The following is a 15,218-nucleotide window of genomic DNA, read 5'->3' as shown; positions in this document are numbered from 1 at the left end:
AAAACATTAAAAATTTGTTGCCAGAAAAACGTTTTCCCTGTAAAGGTGTCCATCTTCCGATGTATGGGTGACTTGTTGAAAATTGTGAGGGCTATTCCTATAATTTTTAAGGAATTATAAAAAAAACGTTTGGAGAAAATTATTTTTTTCAATGGGAAAATTATTTTCTAAATTTCATTCTTTGACTAGAATTTTCTAGGTATTATAATTTTTTGAGTTATGAATTTGTGAAAAATCAAGAAAACTTTTTTTGGCTCTTTTCAAACAGTAGTCTAACACTTATTTGAATGTTTCAAATATGCAAACCTGCTTAACCAATTTGTTCACGTCCACAACGTTTCACTGCTGTCTGAGATGGTGCTGCCAGCGGCCAATCGAGTTGGCATGATATTGGGTTGGGGAAAAAGAAATGTCGTGTATTGTCAATATATGGCAACACTTAAACATATCTTGTGTTGTACTTATCGCTTCGGGTCATACTATACGGCTATTTAAAGACGACAATCTGTGTTGTTCTGACAGTGTTGTGATTATCCTTTTCAGTCTCAAGTTATAGCGCGTCAAAGATGGAGTCCACCAAGCAAGAAATTCGCCATATTTTACGTTTTTACTACCTGCGAGGTAAAGCTGCAACGAAGGCGGCCGTGAATATTCGTGTAGTTTATGGACCCGATGCTGTAACGATTCGCACAGCACTGCGTTGGTTTGATCGATTTCGTTCTGTTGTAGTGGCTGTCGAAGATACACCCCGTACTGGTAGGCCAATCGTCGTGGAAACCGATAAAATCGTTGAAATCATCCAAGTAGACCGGCATGTGAGCACTCACTCGATTGGCCAGGAACTGGGTATAGACCATAAAACCGTTTGGAACCATTTGCAGAAGATTGGATTCCAAAAAAGCAGGATGTATGGGTGCCACACGAGTTGACGCAAAAAAATCTTTTAGAAATATTCAACGCCTGCGATGCACTGCTGAAACGGAACGAACTCGACCCATTTTTGAAGAAGATGGTGACTGGTAATGAAAAGTGGATCACGTACGACAACCTAAAGCGAAAAAAGTTTATAAGAGGGGGAGATAATGAAGTTGCCTTCTAAATGGCAACAAGTTTGCGAACAAAACGGCGCATATTTGACTTAAATTGGATAATTTTAAGTATGTTAAATAAAGCGTCAAATTTCGATCAGAAATACGACATTTCTTTTTCCCCAACCCTAAATATAGCCTTGATGGCCAAGTAAAGTACAAATGAGGCCGTTGTAAAACCAAAAAAAGAAGTAACGTTCTTACGTCCAATACCGGTGTTGACAAGATAATACTCGGACTCCTCGTATTTATTTATAACAGTTTCGGATGTGCTTCTATTAATTCGAAAATGACGTCGGAACTAGAAATAAAAATTAATATTGCTTGTTCATGATTTTTAACTCAAAACAGAATAAGAACAACTACCTCTTCGTCGGAAAGATTATCCACTACGTCGGTAACAAAATTTTCGACACGCTTTCTTTTGCTCCTAGGTTCTCCGGAAATAACTATTTCCAGATACTCTCCAAAATCGGAATCGAAATCGGATTCCGATTCCGTGTGATTGATGTGCAGTATGACGCTCGTACACACAGCTCATCGCGCGGATGTCGTCTATAGACGACGCTCGTAGTGAAAGGGTTAAGAGAATATATTTGTTCAAAATATTACACACTGTACAGCCATATTAAATTAGAGAATGGAGGGGCGATCAGGATAAGTGGTAATATTCGTACCTCTCAAGCTAAATGTTACGAGTTCAATTCTCATTCCCGACATTTTTCCGAAACGGGAGTGAAGTGACGAACCAGCCAAAAACGTTGTCTCTCCCTCCGCGCCAATAATGTCTCCGCCCAGAGAGGTATCTGAGCAGAGTTCCAGAGTAATGTTGTGAATAGACTGGCTACCCGTTAAATGTAGTAGAGAAATGATGAGATCGAATATAGTCAATAGTATGATCTATACTGTTCGATAGTTTATTTGCGACTGAACCTGTTCTGAACATTTCGTGCCCTATTTATACGATTGGTCCCATAGTCATCTGAATAGCTTATAATTGCGATTGATTCTTTGGTCGGGTTCCTTCTCGAATGTTCGCTATAAACAATACGTTTTGTATAGCGGGTTCGTTTCCATGCGTTCCCTATTCCGTGACAATTCTCTTGTTATTGTTTATGTGTTGCGTTTGTTGTTTTGTGTTGTTTCCTACCGCTAGTGGTAAGTATTATTCATGATAAAACTTATCACTGTTCTATCCAGGTTATTGTTCATGTTAGTAATGTAAGTGACAATACGTATTCATATATACAGTGACTCAAATCCAAAATCGTACTCCACCATGCAGATCTCTTTTCCCTTCTTTTGAAAGTCGAAAACAAGCTTTCGGAACATTCTATTTAGATAAAATTATAGTGTCATATGAGAGTTAAAAGGTTTGCTATCTGTTCTCAGAAAATTGGTTTTTATTTCTCTAAAAATGGCGAATGTATGTGCTAATGTATGAAAATTGACTCAAACTCATAATCGTATGCTGGTTGAAATCTCTACTCGATTTCGAAGGCTTTGGCCAATTTCCTAATTCCATCATTATTATGGTATCCTTTGTTCACTGCAACTATCTTTAGCTGCCTTTAGCATTATTTACGAGTTTTTTTGTGTATTCAGATGGTATAAGTATCAATTTTTTGATTAGGTGGTTTTTAAAATCGTTATTTTTAGAAATTTAATGGTTTCTTAATTTCCTACACAGATAACTTCCTCAGTTTTTTTACTGGGATTGATGTCGGAAGATTGTGGAGGAATATCAATAACTTTTGAGTAACTGTAATGTAACCATGTGCGAACTTCATACGTCTTGAGCTCTGGATGGAATCCACGATTCCATCTAATGTTGTTCACACATTATGTGTAGTATGTTGCTACATACTACACCTTTAGGATGTTCAAGTAAATATTCTGATCCATTACACCATCGATAAAAACCAAATTGAGCGAACAAAAAGTTTGTAATGTGCCTAGGAAGGGCAGCTTGAATGCCCGAGCACAGAGGGACAAACCGTTTCTCAGCAAAAAAAGATCAGTAAATCCAATTTGATTATTCCAAACAACATGAAACACATCAATGTCTTACTGGTAAGAAGTTATTTCCATAAATGGATCCTGATTTGATATTTTTGACTCCGTTGGTTATCGTTTCGTATGGAGGAAGCTAACGATGAATTAAACGTAAAAAAAATCTAAAGGGATGTTTCAACATGGTGGTGGTGGAGGGATGATATGAGGATGCATGTATGAGGAATTTGGTTTTCATCGATGGTGTATTAGGTCAGAATGTTTACTCGATCATCCTGAAGGAAAATATGAAGCAAAGTGTCAACAAAATGGGATGGAATTAAGGATTCAAGTTTTGCTAAGACAATGACCCAGAGCTCAAGCCATATTAAGTTCACACATAGTTACATTACAATTACTCAAAATTTATTGATATTTCTCCACAATCTTTCGACATCAATCCCAGTAAAAAACTAAGGAAGTTATCTGTGTAGGAAATTAAGAAACCATTAAATTTCTAAAAATAACGATTTTAAAAACCACTTAATGAAAAAATTGATACATATACCTTCTGAATACACCAAAAAACTCGTAGATAAGGCTAAAGACAGCTAAAGATAGTTGCATTGTTCTGAAAACAGATAACAAACCTTTTAGCTCTCATATGACTCTATAATGTTATCTAAATAAAAGTTCCGAAAGCTTGGTTTCGACCTTCAAAAGAAGGGAAAAGAGATCTACATGGTGGAGTTGGATTACGGATTTGAGTCACTGTATAGCAGTACTAATTGATCTTCTTTTTTCCAGATACGGATTCAGGCCATGGATGGCAGTTTTTTATGTTTAAAATGTGTTGATGTGTAGTGTGTAAATTGCTCAGTTCATAAATAACGTGTTAAAATTCTAATTTGTGTTTTCATTTATATATGTTCGGTCTGGGACGTAACAAACGTTGAAAGTCGCTATAATACAGAAAAAAATTAGAGGAATAACAGATGAACCAAAAAATCAAGTTGTGCGGAAACTATTTTGGCATCCCTGTATGTTTTTCTACCCTCATCTGCGACTAGAATGAGCGCGTTGCGTTTGAGGAACGAAAAGACGTTTTCTACGCCAACCTTTCAGCAACAGCACACTTAATTGCGAAATTCTAATCTTCACCAAGGTCGAACCCATCCGCCGTGTCGGAATAAAAAGCAACCGACAATTCCGCTCTGTTCGACTCAACTTGTTGTTGAAATACGCGAGAAGTGTCGAAATTGTCAGAGGGGAAAGATTTATGTAACTGTGTTGTTCTTCTGCCGACTTCCGAAATGTGCGGTTTCATCTGTTATCCGACGAAAAGTCTGAATGCGGCGACCACCCCACTGTTCCCTACCCTACTCACCCCACTAGCCGTAGTTAAGAATCTTCCCACGAGCATTATGGGATGCTTCCGATTCATTCAGAACTGTGCCTCAATGTGTAAATGGAGGCTGAAAAATTGGCCTTCTTCTTCTTCGTCGTCATCTTACTCTGCCGCTGCTCCTATCTACGCCTCTCGTTCCGTCGGTGCCGATGATTCTCGGAGCGTAGGTTCGGAACACAACAGCGAAAATCGGATTCGGGGAGGCTGTGAAAGCTGCTGCTGCTAATGTTGATGGGTGCGCCTAGAACCACCCACGCACGTACCGGCGAGAGGTTTGACGTAAGCAGCAAAAGCTCCGATTCGGATTCTCAACCGAGAGAACCCAGCCGCCATCTCTCATCTGATTCTATGCTGGATGAAGATTTCGCTGTTCTCACGTTCTCAGCTCCGCATCGTCGTCGTCAATCGTGCTTCTCTCCAGTCGCGAAAAAAATAAGAGGCAAAAAATAAGCAACGCAATCAAACGGCGAGCTGGACGGTGACGTCGTTTTGTGTGTGCAGGCTCGGAGCCGTCACAGGCCACCTCCAATGGCGGCGAGGACACCCACGTGTTTCGTGGCTCCCGCAATCTCCAGAACCGGAGGCAGCCCAATCCAAAGGACAGCCTCCCTTTCGATGGCTTCGGATCATGGCTTCGGATCATGCTGTGTGCTGTGTCTCGCTGCTGTTGCTTCCACATCCCCATTCCCTATCTGCGCGCCGGAATATCATCCAGCTTTATTGTTATTCATTCGCTTGCAGAATGAGGATATCGCATTTACGAAGGAACAAATCTGGACAATGAGTGCGAGAGAGAAAGAGAGGTGGAAAAAGGAAGAGAGAGAGTGAGCACAAAACTGCAGAACATAACTTTCGGGAGCTTTGAATGATGCTCCAACTTGAAGGACACAACAAACATAGCAAAACATTCCTGGCTTCATCAAACGCGCAAACCTTGGATCTAAGGTCCAAAAGAATCGAGTGTTTCGGGGAGAGAAGCAGCTTATGTTTCTGAAACTTCCAATTAGTTTGTTCATTATATTAGAACCAAATTTCGACTCATCAATTTGGCAAAGTTAGCGATTTTGTGAAATCATTAATCGAAATCGGACACACACACACACACACACACACCAAAATTATTGAAATCTGCAATGAATGACCAATCGAGAAAACAAGTGTAAAGGATGGAAGGAAGGAAGGAAGGTATTGAATTAGAGAGACTTTAAACTCTGAGAGTTCATTCGTCTCTAAGTAAAGGATGGTTTTCTCGATAATTTATATACGGTCGCATACACAATTTACGGTCAAATATTTTTAAAAGTTGAAGCTTTTACCAATGTTTTCACGTGCGAGAACAGAAAACAGATATTGAAGCGTACAATAACTGGTATGAAGAGCATAAAGACGTACAATGCACAATAAATCATCAGGGATATGTTGGAAAAATAAAGGTCAGTGCTGAGAATGAGATGTTAGAGATATCAATTGAGAAACCGCGATGAATATTCACAACACATGTACTGTCTACCTCACCCTAAAAAAATCTGATTCTTCTTCTAAATGACAACGTATTAAACTAAATTAAGTGATTAAAGGTCGCTTCAAAGAGGCTAGAACAGCTCGTCTAGCTGGAAGATCTTTAAAAAACCATTAATTTTGAAGTCGAAAATCTTCTACATATAATATATAAAAATGGATTTCTGTCTGTCTGTCTATCTATCTGTCTGTCTGTCTATCTGTCTGTCTGATTCTTATGGACTCGGAAACTACTGAACCGATCAACATGAAAATTGATATGTAGGGGTTTTCGTGATAATTTGAGACCCCTCCCCCCTCTCTATTGGGGGGGGGAGTTGTCTGCCATACAAATGGAACAGAAATTTCTGCATTACTCGAGAATTAATCAGGCAAATGAAACCAAATTAGGCATATTGAGGTTTAAGGGTGCAACAAATGTTTTTGTGGTGGTTAGACACTCTACCCCCCTCTCTAAAGGGGGGGGGGGGCTGCCATACAAATGAAACACAAATTTCCGCATTACTCGAGAATTAATCAAGAAAATGAAACCAAATTTGGCATGTGGAGGTTTTAGGGTGCAATAAATGTTTTCACGGTGATTAGACACTCCATCCCCCCCCCCCTCTCTAAGGGGGAGCTGCCATACAAATGAAAGACACATTTCTGCATAATTAGAAAGCTAATATAGCAAACGGAGCCAAATTTGTCATGCGAATGTTTTAGGGGACACGAAACGTTTCCATGGTGAATAGACACTCCTCCCCTCTCTCTGAAGGGGGGCTGCCATACAAATGAAACACAAATTTCCGCATTTCTCGAGAATTAATCACCCCGCTCTCTTAAGGGGATCTGCCATTCGAAATTCAACGGAGTCGATTAGAAGATCAATCAATGAACAGTTCTGCGATTGGACTCATGAACTTGCGCTTAGTAAGAAAACGTGAATGTTTGAAGGTATTGATAACAGAAAACAAATTTTGGGCGGGACGAAGTTTGACGGGTCAGCTAGTGGTCCAATAAAATAATATGTCAGTACTGAAGGCACTATGTATTATCTAAGTTGTGCTCCCCGGAACCTGAAACGATATTTTATCGAAACTACTTTTTCGACTTTGTTAACGTGACATTACAATGCTCAACGGTCCAGGAGATGCATTTAAGTGGAAATTAGCATTGAGAGCTCGACAGTAATTCTCTAGACAAAAACTGTCTTAAACAGGGTTGTTACGTAAGATGAAATAGGGTGATCAAAATTTTCCATGAAACAAAAAATATAACTTTCTTATCTTTATAGATAGAGGTAAAAATAGTTCTAAATAGTTCTAAAAATAAAAATAGTTGTAGACCCAGTTATTTGAGACATCTTGTAGAACAACCTTTTTTGACGTAGGATTACGTCTTTCGGGAACATATTGGGGTACAAATTGAAAATCGAGAATCGAGCACATCGCGAAAATTGTCCAATTTCAAACGCTTATTGCTCAGTCATTTCATGATGGATTGATGAAATTTTTGCGTCAATCGATTTCGGCACTCCATAACAATTTTTTCTATTGAATAAAATAATATATATCATTAAACTAACTATCAAACAATTGAAAAATCTCAACCCCTATCCTAACGGAAATACCCACTTCTGATTGGTCGAAATTGACGACACATGCGGCGGTTCCCTAACAGAGACATCAAAACCAAGCTGCCTAGGGGAAATCAGCATTGCAAATACATGAAAGTAGGGGAGCTTTTGCTCCCACCGAGATGTGTTCCCAAACAGAGACATCAAAACCAAGCTGTCTGATGGAAATCAGCATTGCAAATACATGAAAGACGGGGGCATTTTTATATTGCAAGTAAGAAGAGTGATACGAATAAAATTTAAATTTGGAACTTTAATGTTGGTTGCTTCGTGAAACTCCATATCAATGTCCGATCGTGTATTGTGAAAAATTTAGCACAAGGGTAGGTGTAAAATTGTATACGATAGCCGTTGTGTTAACCCTTTCCCGTACAACATAGAGTCTCACTACATATAGTACATATAGTATTAGGTATTGTTAGTCCAATAAAAATTCGCATTGGGTTGAATAAACAATCAGAAAGTAAAAATTATAAAAGCAAATTACTTTTCCCATTTCAAATATATTTTCGCTATATTAAAGTAACATGTTTTTACTGATAAGAAAAATTGATAATTGTGTTCGGTATTAATAATTATCTTATATTACATTGGTGATTTTTTTTCTTTATTTCATCAATACATATCACAAGAGGCATCTCGTCTAGGATCATAGAGGGCGGTTCTCATCATATCTCGTTCCACTTCGGTATCCTTTATCTCATACGCACCATCCAACGACTGTTTATCATCCTTCTGTCATCATCACCCGTTAAACACTGGTGGAATGAACAAACAATACCCAACAACCAAACAAAACGGCCCTTTTCAGGTCCACCTAATCATTATCAAAGAGTTTAACGATGTAATTATCCAAAATCAACAGATAACCTAACGTAATCCTACGTCAATTATGCGGTCGTGTCTCGGACACAACCCTCATGTGATTTTTTTTTTCTATCACTTGAAATAACCAATATAGCACCTTATTTCTAAGTAACGTTAGAGTCACCATGAAAGAAACAGTTTTTTTGCTCTAACTTTTATATTTCAAATTCTACATACGAACTGTCTTTGAAAGACTTTTATAACTCACTAATACAAACATTTCGCGATGCAGAACTTGTCAATATTCCTATATATTCCTCATTCTATATAATATGTGATACTCAAAACTTTGTTATTTGAAATCATGGGTTTTTGGATGAAACCCCATCAATAACTTCGAGGTTAAGGTATTGACAAATTCTGCATTGAAAAATGTTGGTATTGATAAGCTCTAAAAGTCGTACGAATACCATTTTGATGTAGAGTTTTAAATAACATAGTTTAGAAAATCACACATAATGTAGTGTGAAATATGCTCTTTCAAATGCCGCTAAAAACTTAGTTTATGTTTGCCCCAGAAAGTATCACAAACAATTGAAGAGTATTTTTTGGGAAGAGACATCAATAACTTTGAGTGAAGTTAAGATATTGACAAGTTCTGCATCGCAAAATGTTTGTATTAGTATGTTCTGAAAGTCTTTCGAAATCAGTTTGCATGTATAATTTAAAATATAAAAGTTAGAGCAAAAAAACCATTTTTTTAATGGTGACCCTAACGTTACATAGAAAAAAGGCGCTATATCGGTTATTTCAAGAGATATAAAAAAGCTTTGTTCTACAAAGATGTCTCAAATAACTGGGCCTACAACATTGTCGCACTATGTTTACCTCTATCTATAAAGATAAGAAAGTTATATTTTTTATTTCATTGAAAATTTTGGTCATCCTATTTTTGATAACATAAAAATGAGCACTCTGTCATACGTTACAACTTTTGTTTAAGACAGTTTTTGTCTAGAAAATAACTGTCGAGCCCTAAATGCTAATTTCAACTTAAATGCATCTCCTTGAGCATCAATCGGGGTTTAAAAAAAAAAATCGATTCCAAATGTCTTCAAATTGCATGAATCGTCGAGATACTACTACTGTCATCTCGAAAAATATTGTTTTGTCAAAAATCGACACCTCAAAACGTATGTCAAAATGTCAAATGTCAAATGTCAAAATTTGAATTTTCTGTAAATAGTAAAATTACTCAAGGCATGAAATTGGGGTTTTCAAAAAAAAAGTTGATGCCAAATGTCTTAGAATCGCACAAATCGAGATATGCTGTTATCTAAAAAAAACGTTTTTCGTCAAAAATAAATTTTTCAGACAAAAAACGACCAAGGGTCAAAAAGTCAATTTTCGACCACATTTTTGAGATAACCGTAAATCTCGACGTTTCATGAAATTCTATATTTGGCACCAACAAAATTTTGTTTAGAAAACCCCGATTTCATTTGCGCTCCCTTAGGTGATTTTTCAGTTTTCAAAAAACTCAAACCTTGACGGCTCTGTGACATTAGTAAATAAAATCCGATTGAGCTGAAATTTTGCATAGGGCAGTTTTTCATGGGAATTTACATTTTTAATCAAGTCCCATTTGAAAATATGAAGGTCACTTTTTCCCATACATCCATTGGCACTCTAATGAACAGCCATTACAACTTCCAACAAGTCACCCATAGATTGAAAGATGAGCACTTTTTTCAGGAAAAAGTTTTTCTGACAACATGTTTTCTTTGAAAACAATTCAACTAATCCCAATTTTGTTCAAAGTCGAGATAACAAGTTTTTCATGAAAATTTAAACTATTTTCTACATCTCATACTTCGACCTGATTTTTTTTTAGGTATTATAGTATTTGAGTAATATTTTTTTGTAAAAAAAATAGATTTTTGTCCTTCTCAAAAAGTAGTTAATTTTTTTGTTTTGAAGATTTCAAGTATGCAAAGATGCTTAAATGCCTAATGTCGTCACATTCACAACATTTCACTGCAATCATAGATGTTACTGCCAATGACCAGTATAGTTCTCATGAAATTCGTCTATTGGAAAATTTCTTCTTCCCATTCGACTTGTAATGTGCTATACTTTGACGCCACTTTTAATCCGGAAACAATGCATCCTGTTACTTCATCAGCTCTCAACTATTCTAGTTATGAATATTTTTTCTCCGCTCAATTTTTGTTTTATTGTCGAAAAAAATTGTTTGTTTGATTTTTACGGAACTCGAAAAAACGTCCAAAATTAGTGTCTCTACACTAGAATACTCTCTGAGGTTAATATAATGTGAAACATATTGTAAAAAAATGAAATTCGTGCAACGTGGACTCGTAACCTCAGCCAAGCGACCAGGTCGCGAAGTGTGACGGTTATCCAACCATTTCAGGCAAAAAATCTTCGAAAGAGCATTTCACGTTGCGGTTTTTTTGGTTTGAAACAGAATTTCAGAGGAAGAACAAACGCTTTCTTTTCAGTTTGGCCACAAATTGTTGGGTTACTATTATCTCGTTAGAGCATTGAAATCACGTTGCTATCACATGACGTGCACGAAACATCATTCCACGGTTGGACGTCATGAACCGATGCTGAATTCTCATATGATTATTACAGTCTCTTATCATCTTCATTCTGTGGTTTGGTTTGGTCTTTCAAAAAAAAAAGAAGATTCAGAAGCGATTCGCAGATAGAAAATGAGTATTCAGCTTCATAGTAGTTCCAAGCGACTCTTTGTGCAAATACTATTTGATGGGCTCAAAATGAAAGGGGTATAAGTGACATCATCGATTTCTCTGCATCGACTCTCCCTTTTGGCCATAACTTAGTTGCAAACACATTTCCAGCTGTATTTGACAATGTGGACGATATGTCAGAACCTCATTTATCGGATTCTATAGCAAACTCAAATGGAAACGTTTTTGCAGTTGAGTTATTGGCTAGAGAAAAAATTGATGAAGAGAAATCGATCAAGTCACTTACCCAATTTCCTTCTTACCCTTTCATTTATTTTCTCTGCTTGGATCGTGTTGCATCTTTGACGATTAGAATTATTGGAACAAAATAGGCTGTTACAGTATCAGGACCATACACATCATTTACATCTTCAACTACGCAGGACTGCAAACTATGGTGTAGGGGAACCCGGGGCAAGAGTGCCACCTTAAGCTAATACGCGTTCTTGAATGCTCTTTTGTTATATTTTTCCATTTTGTTTTTGCTGGTTTGTTCATTTATACTCCTATTTAGATGTGGCTATGCGTCAAATTGTTCAAAAGTTATGTTTACTATGAAAATGTTTTATTTACAAAAATGATAATTTTGGCTTGTATTTTTCCAGTACGGGGCAAGAGTGCCAATCTTATAAAAATATAATTTTTGATGAAACAAGCACTGTGAAATTCACGGTGGTTCCAAAGAACGCAAACTCAAGTTCTGGTGGCGTTCACGAAAACCGGCAAGCCAATCTTCTCCGGCCAATTTGGATGTTTTGTCGAAAGAGTGATCTAAATTATTTCACTGTGCGATTTTATACCCTAGGTTCGGGATGTCATGTGTTGTCAGCCCATAAAATAACTTCTGCATATTAAGGATGTGACTCACGAGTTACTCCTCCTGTTGTTTAGAAAACATAGTTTTAAAACGGCCTAACTTCTGCACATATTTGGCCAAAGTTCTTCTGGGTAAACTATGGACATTATTCCCGAATACACTACACGTGAAAACAATGTGTAGTGAGTACAACCTTATTCCGGATTACACGCCAGTGTAAACATTTGGTAGAATTCATTATGAATACACCGAGTTCATCCACCGATGTTATTCTGATTTACACTTCACGCTCTCGTTTGTGTGAACAAAGCGATTCATCGTGCTCATCATAATCGCCTATCATACACTCTCCCTAAAAGTTGGTATATATGTTGGAGCTTTTTGGTAAATATCAATATTACGCGATAACAAAAGTAAACAAATGTCAAATCAGCCAGTATAACCCAGTATAAGCAGGCGGTTCAACGTTGGTTTAACATAAACCATAAACATGTTATGTTAACCCAACCTTTATGCATATATTGCTATGAACATTTTGAGATTTTGTATGCATCCTCATTCAATTATTGAACTATCTAAACTATTTAAATTATTTATTGAACTATCTAAATCATCGACATCTGATCCTGCATCGATTGAGTCTGAGCCACGGCTACAAATTAAGAAAAAAAAAATCACAATCATTACTACAAATAGCTATGGCAGACTACTCAATTCTCACTATTATCCTCTCCCTGGACCAGCGTGTAACTACTTCTTAGCCAAAAATTTTCGGGAAATATCACGAAGCTGACGAAACCCAGGCGGCATTGAGTGAGGCCTACTCTATGCCCCGTTGCAAAACTGACTTGACGCGTAGCAAAACGTTTATGAAGTTGTCCTTGACCAAATCCAACAGCATGAAGATAGAACTAGGACTCGACATAGCTCGTTTTTGTGTCTCGAAGTACCCAGATTCCTTATTATTGAAGTAATGTCTTCGCATTCTCCCGCAACAGACGAGCACGAATCATTGCTATCCAATATTAATAAAAGAATATAAAGAATATACAGATTTTCAAAAAAATTACTTACCTGTCCCGAATCGGGGTTAATTCAACCTTCTTCTGTGAAGAAATATATCGGAATATCGGAAAGTAGTGCCGTTCAACTCAATTAACAACTCGGTAATAAGGTTAATAATGTTATATTTACATTTTCTTCGCGGTTGCCAGTAATCACAATCGTAAAAGTTACTAATACCGCGTAGTAAAATGAATCAATCGTTTGTAGGGATGTGTATTGCATCTGACATTCATTTTACAAACGAGTGGTAATATTTACAGAAAATATGTACATTCTACTAATGTTTGCATTAAAAAAGATTTGGAATCTTTTTTCAGTAATCCATTTTCTGGGTGTATCGACACAACTCGAGGATAAACAAAACAAAATACAACTGACGTTTCTCTTAGCAAATGAACACGGGGTCATTTTGGTATCCACTCCACTTTCTACACGAAGGTCATTTTTACACTTCACGATCTGTGGAAACCGGAATAGGTGCAAAAAAGTGAAGTGAGATGTGAGTGTGGTGGGAACGTAAGTGTAGGTGGATACGGGAATAAGGCCCTATATTCCTCCGCAGCTCGTCTCCATGATATACAGAATGTACGGCAACAACCATAGTTTCCATCTGCCACTAGTTTCGGAACGAAATCCGTTCATATTTACAAACCATGACCACAACAAACACAACCACGATTACACTATTTGCGTTTGACAGATCGAATTCGAGGTTACGACTATGGCATTTTTACCCCGCTAATAATGGATCCATTTGCCCCGGAAGTTGAGAGATAACAAATTTATTTTTTATTGAAATAAATGCGTACGATTTAAATTAGTTTATACAGTAAGTTGAAGAAAAATGATTATTGTATTTGTATTTATGGGTGGAGTTATGCAAAAATATAGAAACTAAGGGTATTTCGTTAATTTGCGCCTGTGCGTTCTTATATAGATTGCATTTGTAAGAGGCTCAGTTAGTATTTATCTGTGTTCCAATAAAAAATATTTAAGGTTCTGGCTGATAATATGTGAGATATATGCAGTTTCTATATAAAACAAAGTTCTGTAGTTAAATAATTGTAAAAGATGAAAAAAAGGCAAAATAATCAGATGGGCACTCTTGCCCCGTATGGCACACTTGCCCCTATGTTTTATTAGCTGGTGTCCCATTATGGCGCGCTCTCAGATTCAACTGAGTCAATCAATTATAAAATTGTGTAGAAGATGTGTTCAGTACGAAATTTGATTTTTGGAAAATAATTGTTTCTAAATAACGCATATATATTTTTTGACAACATATCTTGCAATTCGTTTGCGAGAAAATGATTGCAAGTAATTTTATTTTGAAGAGATGAAAACAGTGAACAATACTTTGTGAAGGTACAATTCTTACTCAATCCCGAAGCATTTCCGTCTTTATATTTACGATTCATATATCGCACTCGGTTTGCTCATTAAGGAGTAACAAAGTAAATTAGGTGAAATTTTGTCTAGCCATATCACACTAACAACACTTAAGAGTTGTCTCATTCGATATCCTTGTAATGCAAAACCCAAAGGATGAGCTTTACAAATTAACGAAACCATTTCCACCTGAAGCCAGCTCTCTCTCTCTCTGTTATCCGGAGAAGATCCATTCTCCGTGCAATTTAATTTTAATGAATTGGTTAACCGTGGGCGACAGATATCCAGTGGTAAACCGAAGAGACAGTAAATCGGTAAAATAGGTAAACCTGAGAGAAGCAGCAGCAGCACCCAGTCGAGCTTAATTACAAGCCCGAGACAACGACAACATTGCGAAACTCCCCGACAAAGCTTTTAGTTTGGGAAATTAAACCAGATGGACGAAAAACACTTTTCCGTTACCCGGTGTAGGTTTCGCTTGTGTGCCCTTCCCCAAACCAGCTGCGTCCTCTCGGCGTTGGCTCGAGCGAAAACAAAGGTATTACGTGGATCCCCGGGAAGCAACAACTGACGCGGATAACAAACGCGTCGTCGGGCTTCCACTGACTGTCGGCTGGCTGAAAGTTGGCGTAAAATCTCATCACGCTGTCTCATTATTCTTCATTAGGCAATGTTCTACTATTCTTTTCAAGGGGTTTTGTTTTTCACCGTACCTCTCTGCCTCCGAAGCTTGCTTCCC

Source organism: Toxorhynchites rutilus, chromosome 2, assembly GCF_029784135.1.
Source record: "Toxorhynchites rutilus septentrionalis strain SRP chromosome 2, ASM2978413v1, whole genome shotgun sequence".
Classification (NCBI taxonomy): Eukaryota; Metazoa; Arthropoda; class Insecta; order Diptera; family Culicidae; genus Toxorhynchites; species Toxorhynchites rutilus.
Note: the sequence above shows the minus strand (reverse complement) of the source record.